The 14,247-nt window shown below is 42.9% G+C and overlaps 1 protein-coding gene across 1 annotated transcript in view; it reads right to left on the reverse strand.

Annotated features, from left to right (window-relative positions):
- The window catches only part of LOC106900841 (nuclear receptor coactivator 1-like), a gene marked incomplete at its 3' end in the record, with an annotated part of 165,382 nt that overhangs the window by 150,637 nt on the left and 498 nt on the right, over positions 1-14,247 (reverse strand). The window lies entirely within an intron of this gene.

Raw genomic sequence — 14,247 nt, forward strand, 5'->3', positions numbered from 1 at the left:
AAGTACCATTACATCAGCCACAATCCATATTTCTAAGCCATCAAGTGTCCCCCACGAGCACGGTGGAACCATTAATTACTAACCCACATGATGAACCACGGGCCAGTTCGTTAGTCCACGCTCCGCTGCTCAACTTCACCCCAGCTGCACTTGAGGAAAACTCCTTCCCCTCCACCCCGGCCGTCAGAGTGCAGCCTCCTCTCTCACTGCACTTGTTGATAAAGCGATATTCAAATGCAAAACCAGATTTTTTAAAAGATGCTAATTACTGGCAGCGTCTTAATGGCTTCATTAGAAACTAGAGCTCTCCATCAACACTAGAGATCGTGCCAGTACATCAAGGAAAATAAACACTGGTTTCTTTTATTTAAAAAAAAGATATTTCTTCTTTAGGTCTTGCCACAGCAATGGAAGTAGACAGCACAGCTCAGGGATCACAGTATTTCTTTTTTCAAAATATCATTATTAAATATACACACCTCAATAAGCTGCAGAGATTTTTCAATATATAAGGATCCATTTTCACAGGGAACCACCACAAAAAAGCAAGGACATTTTGCTACTCTGTCCCAACTCGCTTCACGGGTTTAATTTTGGATTAAAAGGTCCGGTATCTGTGTTGACGAGAAAGGATGATTTTGTGGTTAAAACACAGGGTTACGCATCGGAAGAACCTTGGATCTGTTTTCAGCTCTGCCATAAACATCCCCCGGGATTTCGAGATCAGCAGAAAACACTCCTTCTGGAGAATCAGAGAGTAGTTCTGTGGTGAGAGTCAACTTTACTGCTTACACCATGGAAATACATCACAATTACTCCCAAATAAACCAATGTATGAACCTGTTAATTCCTAGTGTCCACTTGTTTACATGCCTTGACTTTTCTCAATATTTAGGAAACAATCCTATTCACATGGGTGAAGAATTTCCAGTCCAACACCTTCTCATCACTCTCCTGTAATTCAGCTTTTTAAGAATGTTTTTTTTTTCAGATTTGATGGCTGAAACTTGTGCCTCTGAAGTTGGTTTGGACCTTTTTTTTTTTCCTCTTTGGTTGAAGGAGTTTTTTTTCAGGGGGGGGAAAGCACCCCAAATATCTAACAGCCCAAACTAACAACAGAAAAATGTCTCTACAGTTGAATTTCCAGAGCTGGCCTTGAACTCCAAGAGCTTTTAATCTATTGACCAGAAACGGTAGTACTTTCCTATCTCACAAGAGATACTAAAGATAAATTCAAATTAATTTAAGGATTGCAAAGCTCAATGACCATAGCTGCAAGGACCATAGAAAAAACAACAGAGCAACTAATAGAATTTCAAATTCAGAGCAACAACAACTCAAGTATCAGCCCATACAATGAATGATGAGGGCAGAAAAAAATGCGGAGTGGTTGACCAATGCTCAAGCCAAATCCAGCCTTTGCTCTAAGATAAGTGTCCTGATGCAACAAAAATAATATAGAATTGCACAACAGTATTTACAGGCATCAAAACAGTGCTAGGGTGGAACCAAAAATTTGGGCTTTTCTGCACGGAAAAGGTAGTAACGCTATTTAGGCAACAGTTTTTATGTACATTCTTAAATATTTAGACCTCTACACCACAAACATAAATTACTCATCTGGGACAGGCTGCAAGTGAATGTTGTTTAATAGATATCCCCAGCTTCAATAAATCAGGCTTACATGAAAAACAGTTAATAATGCTCAAGTTGCCTATTAAAATACTTCCCGCTACTTACACAGCGCATATTAAAGAAGTAGTTAGGTAGCAACTGAAAAAATTCCCATTAAAACCCAAATACAGATGCCATATTCTACAATTATGGGGATACAGTGACGGCTGTATTTGCCCAGCTCACGGTTGACTTCACTGAGGGTCTATTGTGGAATTCAGACAGCTCACCCAGAGCAATTTTCATAACAAAAGCCTAAATATTGAAATATTATTTCCTCAAAACTTCTGGTAAACTGCTGTAGCTGTGTAAGACCCATAGTCCAAAACTGGCTCATGCTAACAGTAAAGCGCAACTAGAACTGAAAAAGAAAAGAGGGTAAAAAAATATTGTATGTTTGAGAAAACAGGAGGGTTTCCAGCCATTTTTCCTTAACTTTTTTTTTTTACTGTAAATATACACTAAGTCGTTACTTAAATATGTCCCTCAGCATTTCATGCCTATGAAAACTGCTGATGCACTTTTAGTCTGAAAATCCTTAATCGCAAGCACGCCAGCAATAAACAGACTACAGCCTTATTATTATTATTATTATTATCATTATAAAGAGACTGTAGCCTATAAGTTCTTACGTGACATCTCCTAAGTCTGCCACTACTTACAACAGGGATTATTTGAATTTAAAGGCAGTTGAAGAGAGAACTTAAACACAGCTTGGGTGTAGCAACCCAACAGGAATCAAGGTAAGCAAAATGCAGACCGTATATATTATTAAATATTGTGCTTACATGACTAAAAAAAGTGTACTAAATATCACATTACAAGACATTTCAGAGGTAAGACAAGAAATGACAAATGTACTTGAATCACGGCAGTCCCTCCCCAAGTAGCTTATTTGTTTGTTTAGTTTCAGGCACAATGGGAGCTTGGGCTAATTCAGGTTGCCTGTTACTACCTCATTATAAATACTAATTACTGCTATTACTTACTAACCGTTTATTTGGGTTAACCTATAATGCAAGCCAAGATGCCTTTTCAAGTCTATCTCAGAAGCCCAGCAGGAGCAGTTGTGATTCCAAAGCGAGTGAGAAGACAGTATTTTATATAGACTTTTCTCTCTTCTAACACGCATGGGATTTTTCGGGAGAATTCCAGTCCTTCCATATGCCAAAAATCCTTCTGAAGGATTCAGCTGAGTCTTCACCCAGGGCAGCAGGAAGATAACTCTCGGGAAGCCCAGGTGGGGAAAAGCCTCCCGGGGAGGGCCCAAGGGGGAGGTAAATTCAACTCTTCTCTCTTCAAAAAGCAAGGAATTTGGTTTAAGTTACCTTAGTGATGTTTTGCAGTTACCTTCAAAGTGCTTTGCAATCAGCTAATTAATCCTCGACACAGGGCATTGACATACTTGTTAATTTTTGATGGGAGTAAAATCAAGTAGGAGGACAAGCAAATTACTTCAGCCAAAAAAAAAAAAAAAAAAAGAAAAATCAGGTTTCAAACCAATGAAACATAAAATGTTCTTTAGCAAAGAGCAGCGTATCCTCAGTCTGAAAGCAATCACCACTCCGTTCAGCCCCTTCTGTACTGGCTTCACAGGCATCGTTTTGATAATCCTTTTATCATTTCGTAACATAAATGACTGAAGTAAGTATTAAAAATGAGGCCTGAGAGCTCTACCCACCAGTGAGAAAAAAAAAAAAAAAAAAAGATTAAAACCAGATAAATTATTCTACAGTCAGCAATATCGAGTGACTTCAGTCCAACCAGCTTCTGTGTTTCCCAGTTCTGTGTTTCTTTAGCAAATCTGTGCCTGTGCATCAGCCAGGGCTCTGAGCACACGCAGACTCGTGTTCTCCCACATGAGAATGCTCCTAGGTCACTTCAGAGAAGAAAAAATTAAAAAAAATAAGGGCTTTTATTTCTGAACTTCATCCTCAGTAAAAAACGAACTGGACAGGTACACAAAACCTGTGATATATTCAAGGAGCTTAGAGAGATAAGACTATTCATAACGTTTTCAGGGACCTTGAACGGAGCATGCGGTCGCCTTATACAGCAAAGTAGGAAACGAGCCTGGAATAAACAAAGCTCAGTTTCCATACTCAAGGAGGAAAAAAAAAAAACCCCAAACATCTCTGGAAACTCAACCGGCTGCAAAAAAAGAAAGAGCATCTTCAATTTTGAATCTGCTGCGAACGGGGGGACGGAAAGAGCTCAAGGCTGAGCTGAGGAGTCTCGATGACGGCAATCCATGGCTGCTGATGCCTGACCTTTCTGGGCAAGTGATCTAATCCCCAGGAAAGCATCACAGCCCCTGCCCCCAGGTGCAACACTGCTTTATTCCAGCCCCACCACACGTTGCTCTCCAGACACACTATAAGAATTTCAAGAACCAGCTGAACACACAGCTGGATTAGGAGAGGAACCTCTGCCGCCACCTGAAGATAAATTCAAATCCTTCAGAACACATTTGGGTCAGAATCAAAACCATCAATGCTTCTCCTCCACCCTGCAAGTGACCCACCATCCTGCCACCGGTGGATCGAGCTACAAGGATCCTCTCAGCATTTTGGTAAAGACCATCTCCTTTTCACTGCTCAACAGGGAAGAATCATAGAATCATAGAATCATCTAGGTTGGAAGAGACCCTTGGGATCATCGAGTCCAACCATCTACCCTACTCTACAAAGTCCTCCCCTACACCATGTCCCTTAGCACTACCACCTAAACACAGCCAGGGATGGTGACTCCACCACCTCCCTGGGCAGCCTGTTCCAATGCCCTATCACTCTTTCGGTGAAAAATTCTTTCCTAATGTTCAATCTAAACCTACCCTGCAGCTCTCCATCTCTGTATGCTCTCCCATGACCCATCCTCACTTGTACCCTTTCATTACCTTCTCCTGATGGAGAAACAGAACAGCCTTTTAGAAATTTCCAGCACTTGGAAAAAGTAACTTCTACTCAACACAACCAAGAACACTTAATCCTACAGCCCGTTCATGTGTTTGAAGTTCCGGATAGTCCTTTTTCACTGCTAGGAACACAAGGACTACTCTCCTCGTGCAGAAACCTTCGTGGACATTGAGAAATGCCCTCTATCTACCGAAGTCATCTTCTGAAGGTGGAAACTACTCACTGATTAAATCCAGTTCGCAGCGTATCACAATTTCCTAAATTATTTCACCAGCGAGGGCTGATGAGAACAATAGCTCAGCGCTGAGCCACATGCATCATCCTGTGGGTTAGGAGAGAACTCATTTAGTGCTCTAAATCTCATTATAACTTGCTGATCGGGATGTAAAATACGCACTTATCTCTGAACTGAAGGCTTTTAAACAGCTTGAAACAAACTCAGCTCTTCTGTCTTCAAGTAGCAGTTGTTTCTTATTCCTCGCGCTTCGGGAGGCCTATCTGAAGAACTCTCTTAGTAAACAAATTAAAATTATATTGCTATATTGGATTTAGACAATTTAAACCAAAAGTTAAACACTCTAGACCAACTGTACCAAGAGTAAATGCAGATACAAGGGTCAAATACCGGATGTCCAAATTTCCCCATGACAAGCTGGATGAGTCTGTGCCCATCTGTGAAACTGGAATCTTTTCCTGCTCCCCAGAGATAGTGCTCCCAGATTTAGCAAAAGTCCCCAGCGGTCTCTGGACAGTGAGGGGCTTTATTTCAACAAGTGGGAGATCTCAAAGGTGTTTAAATCTACAGCAAGACACAACTCCGGGGGCAGATGGAACAGGGCAACAGCCCTGACAGCGCAACGCTGCCAAATACCCAACTGCAGCAACCTCAAGGGGGTTTTAATATCAAAATTTCCCCCGTCAGCACCGAGGGAGGAAAATATTTCCAGGCTAGTATTCTTTGGAGGTTTTGTTGCTTTTTTTTTTAATTTTTAATGGCTGTTCTGTGTATTTTCCCCCCTCGTGCTTTAAACCTCTGCAATGAAACTTAAATCTTGTTTAACTGGATTCGTTTGAACTGTTTTTACAAACCCCAAAGAGTTTATTTCGAGCCCTCTGGTTGCACGCGAAACGTATGAATTACCCCATGGAGGTATTTTCCAGCATCCAGGAGGAAACCCGAGAGTAAAAGCAAGCCTCTCGGTTTTTAAAAGACCTCCTTAAAAAAAAAAAAAAAAAAAAAAAAAAATCATCCTTCAGAAGTTATTTAATACTGTTTTCAAGAAGTCGGCGGTATCTCTGTAATCATACATTCTGTGGCGAGAGGAGGAATTCAGGAATCTGGCTCTCGGTGCACGTAGCCCCACGCACGCACACCTATAAGCAAGTCAACAACCACAGCGACAAGCTGGGCCCTTCCAAGTTTGGGAACTAGAGGCTGCTGGTTTTTTGGAGCCCATCAGCGACGTCTTTCTCCTTTTTTAAAGACCTACACACACCCTCAGGCTCCCAAACCAGGTTCTCCCTTCTTGACATGTCTCCCCGGCAAGACTTGGCCATCAACCTTTCTCCGCTCCAAAATGAAAACGTCGGTATCCCCACCTAAAAACCACACCACATTGTCTACAAACCAGGACATAAAATGATGTTTATTGTCTTTCTGCACCCAAAACCTTGCTGACCTGGCCCTGCCCAACCTATGACACTGCACCACCTCCCTAACACCGACTGCCAAAGCCTTTGCTCCCCATCTTCCACGCTCAGCCCAGCTTCCCAAAGCTCATCCTCATCCACCACCTCCATCCTCACTCCTTTACAATCTCAATCAGAAGTGCAAGCACACTTGAAAACCCCAATTTTCATAGAATCATAGAATAGTTTGGGTTGGAAGGGACTTTAAAGATCACCCAGTGCCACCCCCTGCCCTGGGCAGGGACACCTCCCACCACACCAGGTTGCTCCAAGCCCCCTCCAACCTGCCCTTCAACCCCTCCAGGGATGGGGCAGCCACAGCTTCTCGGGCCAACCTGGGCCAGGCTCTCACCACCCTCCCACCAAACAAGTTCTTCCCCACAGCTCAGCTCCATCTCCCCTCTTGCAGTGTCCAACCCTTCCAGCTCATCCTGTCACTACAATTTTATGGCTCTTTGCATGTGGTGACAACTCCTGAGTGCCACCACGAGGACCCACCTCCACCAAGGCTCTGGCAAGAACTTGCTCACGTTCAGCAGCAGGAATTACTGCCTTCAAGTCGCAAAAATACCCCACTTCGAGGCAGTCTGCACACCACAAGCGTACGCACGCCACAGTTTGGGAACCTCTGCTCCAAAGAACAAAAGCCATCAGATGCCTGTCATCAGAGCTACTTGTCGATGACGCAGAGACCGCTGGAGCCAAGGCTCTTGAGGTTTGCTGGCAAATTCAAGGAAAGTTGCACCCAATTTAATAAATCCACATCTACAACCAGAGCAGTCGAGAGCACCGGGTACTTGAGAATAACCTGCGAAGTGCCTTTTACCTGTCACTAACACCCTGCCTCTCTCAGGCAAATTATCCAATTGCCGTGATTCTGGTTTATTCACTTGGAAAAAAAAAAATAAACAAGCGCAAAAATTGCAATAATATTTCTTTTGTCTTGCAGGGGCATGACAAAAAGTAGCCAATACATGTGCGATGCTCCATTCGTATCAAAAATGAATGTCATAAAGCAGCTTATCATCTAAAAACATTAGAAGAAAATTAAGTAGGTTGCAAAATCAAGCACTAAAAATTATAGAGTAACAGATTTATGATCATCCTCGCAACCCTAATCCGTTCCACTTTGTTAGTCCAACCCATACAGTGAATAAGACAGAGAATCTATGGAAAAACATCATGTGGCTACAAAATTGTAATTACAGTTGCATCTGTTTTTCCTAACTTTTGAATGTTCGGCTTTGGCTTTACAAATGAAATAGCTTCTTGTTTAATGGAACTTCTCGGGTTCTGGTTCTAGTCTGTAATATCAAACTGTACGCGTTTTTATATGCTACACGGAAACATTTTTCATCCACAATAGTATCAGAAAACAGTATTAAATTATCACATTATGTCACATGGAAACAGATTTAATTAATTTAATTAAAAGAATTTAGGTAGTGTATTTTTCCATTTTCATTGCATTTGAAAAATAAACTAGATTAAAGTATATTTACCAGATAGTTATTTTCCATACAGCGAGCTTTGTATATACAATATTCTTTCCGTTTCCAACAACAACAAAAGTGTAAAATCGGGCCAAATGCTATTTTCAATGGCATTTCTAAATTCATTAAAGCTTTTTTTCCCCATTTATTTTGGGCCTTCAAAGGGATTATCACCATTGCATGTTCAAAACCACAGAACTTCATGCCAAGTCCGTCAAGTCTGGGTAAACTGTTTGAAAAGTTAAGGACATAACTATTCATCTTAGCTGTCAGAAGGGCCCGGATCCCACAGCTTCCACCAGGCCTTCAGTGCAGGAACAGACACTGAAGACAATCTGATTACACTAAAATACAAATCTGGGAATGCGATTTCACACACCCAGGGAATAGTCACATACGGTTTTTTCACAACGAAGACTTAAAAACGACCTCTCTGAAAAAATATATTTGCTGGGACAATAGGATAGAGTTGAAAGAGCAGCAAAACAAAAGCTTGCAAACAGCATAAATACAAAGAATACTCTAAAAAGCTGGATTTTCAGAACCTTAATTTAAGAGAAAACAAGAGTTACGTGCTGCCAAAGGCAGAGCTGGTTCCAGTCCTTATTCCTGCCCTGCGAGTCAGAGGGGCCCATACAACACCGTGTTTTACCTGATCCTCCACCAGCAGCTCTTGCTTATTCCACGAACCAACATTCTTGAAATGACACTTGGAGACATGAAGAGAGGTACTTTACACATCAGCTCCATTCCAAGAAACTCTTGAAAACTCCAAGAAACTATCCACCCAACAGCAAATTACGCTGCATGCTAATTACATTTCAATACACATTGGGACTTTGCGCTCAACTTTAAAGTTGAGATACAAGCACATTGTTAACGCTCAAGTTTCATAACCTTAACACCACTGCAGATGCTGGATTTCATTATTAAATCTGAACTTAAAGAATGCAACAGGATCTATTGGGTTCTACTATAAATGTTTCTACTGTAAATGTTTCCGGAGCATCCAGTTATCATTCCTTCAACCCTAACGGAGTGCCTTCCATCATTAAAAACTACTTGTCTTGGTATTCACCTTTTCAGCTGAGCGCCGTTTGCAACTGGAGCATGGAAGAAAGTCTGGTGAACTCATCCTGCCAAGCTTCCCTGCTAAAAATCTACTTGGAAATCTCTGCTCATAAAAAAAAGAAAACAAAAGAAACAGGTAGCGTAACCGCCAGCTGTTTACAGAATTAGTGGGAAGAGCCAGGACTCATCTTGTCAGCAATCACATTTAAGAAAGGCATGAAAGACAAAAGGGATCAAGCTCACACACCCAGCCTACAGCAGGTTTAACTCTAACTACTTGTTTATTTTCACGCACAATTTTTCCAGCGTGATTTAAAATAACTGGCCGGGAGCACGCATCAAAAATCCTTTTCAGGTTAGTCAGACTTTTGTTAAAAAAAAAAACCAACTTTCAAGACAGAGGCTGACTAGCACCTCCACTAAAAAGCTCACCTCTCAAATTATTCAAGACCTCGGAAGTATGTTGATAAAACTGGACGCAAAGTGTCAGATTAAGAGCAAAATACAAGCTCTGGGGGAGAGAAGAAGAGAGGGAGGATGGGTACTAAGTGTGGAATTGACAAGAAATATGAAGAAAGATAAATTAATGGATCTGAGCTGCGAGATTTCTTGTACAATTTACATATGAATCTGATTTAACGCTCTGAAAAGTTCAGGCCTTTTCTCTCCTATTTCTTCAGTCTGGGAGTTATACAATGTTAATAGAAAAAGAAAAAAGAAAAAAAAAAGATTTTCGGTTTTCATTGTTAAACTTTCAGTGCAGTTTTACTGAAAGATTATAATACTTATCGGGGTGGGTTTTTTAATTTTTGAAAGGGCAAACACTATTCTGAAACCTTCTGGACAGGGCACCACTGTACTGTGGGCTGGAATCTCTCTCCCCTCCCAAGGCCCTTATTTCCCATGACAGCGTAAGGTGCACGTAAGAGAAACCACTAACATTATGGGTTTAACATTATCAACACCCAACCATTTCAATATTGCATGATACCATTTAACATCATTTGATCCCGGGGTAGCCTCGCGATTCTAAACTTCACCCTCCATTCACAATGTCAGTTTCACATCCGTAGGAAAGCTACTGATTTGTTTGGGTTTTGAACAGTTCCTCATTCATAATTTCATCACACGGATGCAAGAAACAAGCCTACTTCTTGCCTCGTCTGGCGTATTGCCTTATTTTTTAAGGCTTCACACTCTGAAAATCCCCCCAAAAATGAGACCCTTGGGATTTCAGATGTCACATTAAAAAAAGGGAGGGGGGGGGAGGAAATTAAGCCAAAGAAACACTGTTTTGAGCTTGTTTCATAGCATATTCCATGATAGATAATTAAAAGTAAACACAAAGTAAACATTAAAAGCTCAAAATAGACATTTTCATGATTTGTGTTCCAAAATAGCTAGTTGCAAGACCAGCCTTGACTGGGCCATTTGAAGCAGGACCTACAGCTTCAGGATCTTTGCAGAAAAATACAAACACATTTAAGAGGCCATCCACCGACCAGCTTTGAGAAACTGACAATTTGTGTATACTTTCAGCAAAATATAGATACTGTAGAGTTCACTAACCAGGGCAAGTCAGCAAACTGTTGATTTATATGTTCAGTGCACTGTTTTCCTTTCCTAGATCACCTTCCTGTAACTCACCAACTTGCATGGGCTTCACTAAATGACGGCAGATCTCTGCGAGGACACACACGGGTTTAAACAGGACTGCCAGGATAGCCTGCCCCAGCTTACAGAACTCCATAAACCAGTAAGCAGGTTTAAACAGATTTAAGAATATCTATGTGCAGATTTACCTCAGTTGGTTAACAAATCTCCCCAGTTTAGGCCATGCAACCCTGTCCATGGGACAGGAGCACTTAGGAGAGGATTCTCACTGCAAGGTCTACGCGCAAAAACCCTTCCCAGCTTTTTTTCCCCCACTCACCCGAGGGCATCTCAGGGAACCATCCCACTGCTCCTCCACGCTGGAGTTGCTTCCCAGTCAACTGGGTCAACCCCACGAGATCCTACCTATCTTTTCAGGGGAAACAGTAGGAACAGTATTGCAGGATTATCAGCGCAGAAGCTATTTAGCCTGCATTTTCCCTGTGGAGCGTTACTGGCGTTAGCCCAAAGCCAAGCGAAGCCTAGTTTCTAACCTACATTCCCAGCCAGGTAAATTAGTTCAGGCTTAAAGAACCTCCAAACCAGTTCAGCCGTCTTTTCCTTGGTAAATGACAGGAGCCCAGGTGAAGCGCATGGTGCTGACACATCCTTTCTACCCAGACCAGGCCTCCCAGGGCTTTAAAGTTTGTCCCCGCAGCAGAGCCGCAGCGTTTTAAAATGGTCAACTTTACATGGAGATGCTGCCGTCGTGGTTAAAAAAAAAAAAAAAAAACCCAAACCTGTTCTGCATCACCCTGACTCACATGCGCAAGGCCAAATATGCAAAGAGTCGAAGCCATTTACAAGCAAGCCGTAGTTTTTAATATTGCAGCTACAGGCAAACATCCTACTCCAGATCCTGCTGGGCCAGGGGAAGAGGTTAAAGCTCCTGGCTGTTCTCAGGCCCAGCAGCTTCTCCAGGGAATCCTCCTTCACCCACCCTGGCTCTGATGGGGAGGCAGGCAGAGGGTTCAGCAGCACCACAGCAGGCACTCACCTCCCACCAGACCATAAAGCACCAGTTTGCTGCAATATTACTTAAAAAAAAACCCCAAACCCATCAATATTAGGCTGCTAATACGCTGTGACTACCGACTCCCCTGCTGCCCACCACCGTCCGGCTGCTTCCCCCTCACAACTCCACTCCTCCACCTCCTTTAGGTTTAGGCTGGAAGTTTTTTGGAAGCAGAGTCCATTTTTCGCTCTGTTTTTGCGTCACTCCCACCCCACTGCAAAGCCGGCCCCGTGCCTGGGGTTCCTGGATGCTGCAGCAACACAAATAACATAGAACCGCCAATAAAAATTGCTTGTTTGGATCTGCCAGCGCTTCAAGCTCGTACGTAGAAGCGGTGGCCACATGCTACAGGGCGTCACACACCGCCTTGGCCTTTCAGGAACACCTGGTTACAATATTTACCTGTTAGTCCAAGCCCTTCCTCCTTAAAATCCTGTCTTTAAAGGCAGAATCTAACTTTTAAAACTGTTTTGGTTTTTTTTTTTCATTCCTCCTCTTTGATCAAAGAGATAAGAACCACGCTTCAAAGAAAGAGAGGCAACCAAGCAAAACAAGAATAACTCGTCATATAAATAGTTTCCCTATACAAAATATACTGTTTTTCAACCGGCAAACTATTTATGCAGGAGACTGGGATATTTTTAGTAGTAGCACTCACACCTTCATTTCTGGCAATCTCTGCGAAGTCTCATGCAAATTACCCCCCTCAGATTAGCAAGCAACAAGGTGCCGGTCTCCAACAGATCTGCTCCTTGAAAATATGCTTATATAATTAAGTCAGCCTAATAATCCTACAGGCTTCAAAGGTTCGTTAACAGCCCCCCCTGACAAGCCATGCCAAGAGACCCACGAGAAGTCAACAGAGGGCACATGTTCCCCAACGCGGACTTTTACAACGTGAGAATGACAGCGATATTGCTCCAATAAATCTACAGTGGAAGTGTATGACTAATTGTATGAATTAGTCATGCCGTTGTGAGCATGTGTCGTAGCATTATCAGAGGGCAAGGCTCGGGGAAAACATGCACGCTCAAGAAAAATATATATATATATATATAAAAAAAAAAATAATCAGAGTCAGCCCGTGGTGAATAAGAAGTAAAGGCCTGCCTTCCCAAGCGCCAAACTCGCCGCTCAGGAAGCCTATTTGTTTTGGAAGCAAGGATTTGCGCTGCCATATTGTTTGGCAACATGTTTCAAACAACAGATACCCATCTTGAGCAAATAAGTTGAGATTTAACATTTCATCATGCCCATCGGCTTGGAGCCAGGTGCAGTATTGCCAAAGTTACTACTGTTTATTATCTACCATCAAGAGCTGTTTGTCCCCTTAAGTGGCAACTTGAACTTTAATCATTTTCACAGAACAGGGCTGCGAAGCTGCGGATGCTCCACCACTTACCCAGCTTCCCTCTGCAAATTTGTGGCTTTGCATCCTTTTTTTTTTCCTGGTTCTCAATGTTTCTCTCCCCGCTGCTCTGCAAGAGGCCTAAGGATATGGCTACAAATGCACCACATACTACGTATCCTTCCATACGTAACATATATTTTTTCACTTTCTCTTGTATAAGAAAGCCTCTGGCCACAGCATAATAAAGAGTTCAGAACCCACACACGTCTGCTGAAATATTCTGCCGGCAGAAGATCACAACCTCTGACCTGCAACGGGACAGAGCATCTCCAGAAAAGTAAACAAAGCATCTTTTTTTTTTGTTCAGATTTACCATCTTGCTACTAGAACTCACCAGGTCTATTACTCTTTAAATATATATATATACACACACATGCAAATTTTACACACACACATATATATGCATATCCTGCCAGCCCACACAAACCAGGTCCTTTTTTCAGTCTAAACCAGCAACACGAAGAATACAAGCCATGAGACGGGGTGAAGAACATATAAGCACCACCCACGCGAGTCCAAATTTCCAGTTTTAACATACTTTGCTGTGTCACTCTTTTCTTTTTTTTTTTTTTTAATTTTTTTTTTTCAGCTGTGCCGTATTTGGGTAGTGAAAATTGGATATCTACTGTATGCTGATTAAGCTCCCAGTGGAAGCAAGCGGCAGCCCCAGCCAGCGCTCCGCACCTTTCCACCTTTGCAAACGTGCTTTTTTTCAGGTGCAAAAAAAAAAATAAAAATAAAACCCAATAAAAATAAATGAGGAGACCGTCACCCAACGCGCACGACCCACTTCTCAGCCACCGAAAGGTCAAAATGCACCTAGGAAACTGGAGGGCTCGAGCGTGTCTAGCAACCTACATGGGAAGGAAACAACCTTTCCGCAACAGATTTTTCTACCGCTAAATGTCATATTCCAGTGGCGAAAGCCCCCCCTTTCCTCCCCCCCAAACCCTCCACTGCACAAACCGGGGCTCCCCCTCGCCTGTGCGCCCTCAGGTATTTGGGATTATTTGCGATCTGCTCGCCGGTCCGTGCCTCTGGGAGAGAAATGGAAGGAAATTTAGGGCAAGGGCTCCTCTAGGAAGGGGGAGGCGGATTCCACCTTTCCCCACCATCCTCCTGCAGAACCTCCCCACAAGCCGGGGACCCCAGGGACCTCTCGGAGGAGCCTGTGTCCCTGCTCCGATGTCCCCCAAAGCCCCCCACACGGTACCTCAGGGCCACCTCAGGTTCTCCCTCACCGACCTCCTCAGCGCTGAACTTACTTGTGCCTCCGCTGACAACCAGAACCGGGGTCGGTTTTGGGGGGAGGTGGGGGGGACGGAC

Source organism: Calidris pugnax, unplaced genomic scaffold (assembly GCF_001431845.1).
Source record: "Calidris pugnax isolate Ruff unplaced genomic scaffold, ASM143184v1 scaffold450, whole genome shotgun sequence".
Lineage (NCBI taxonomy): Eukaryota > Metazoa > Chordata > Aves > Charadriiformes > Scolopacidae > Calidris > Calidris pugnax.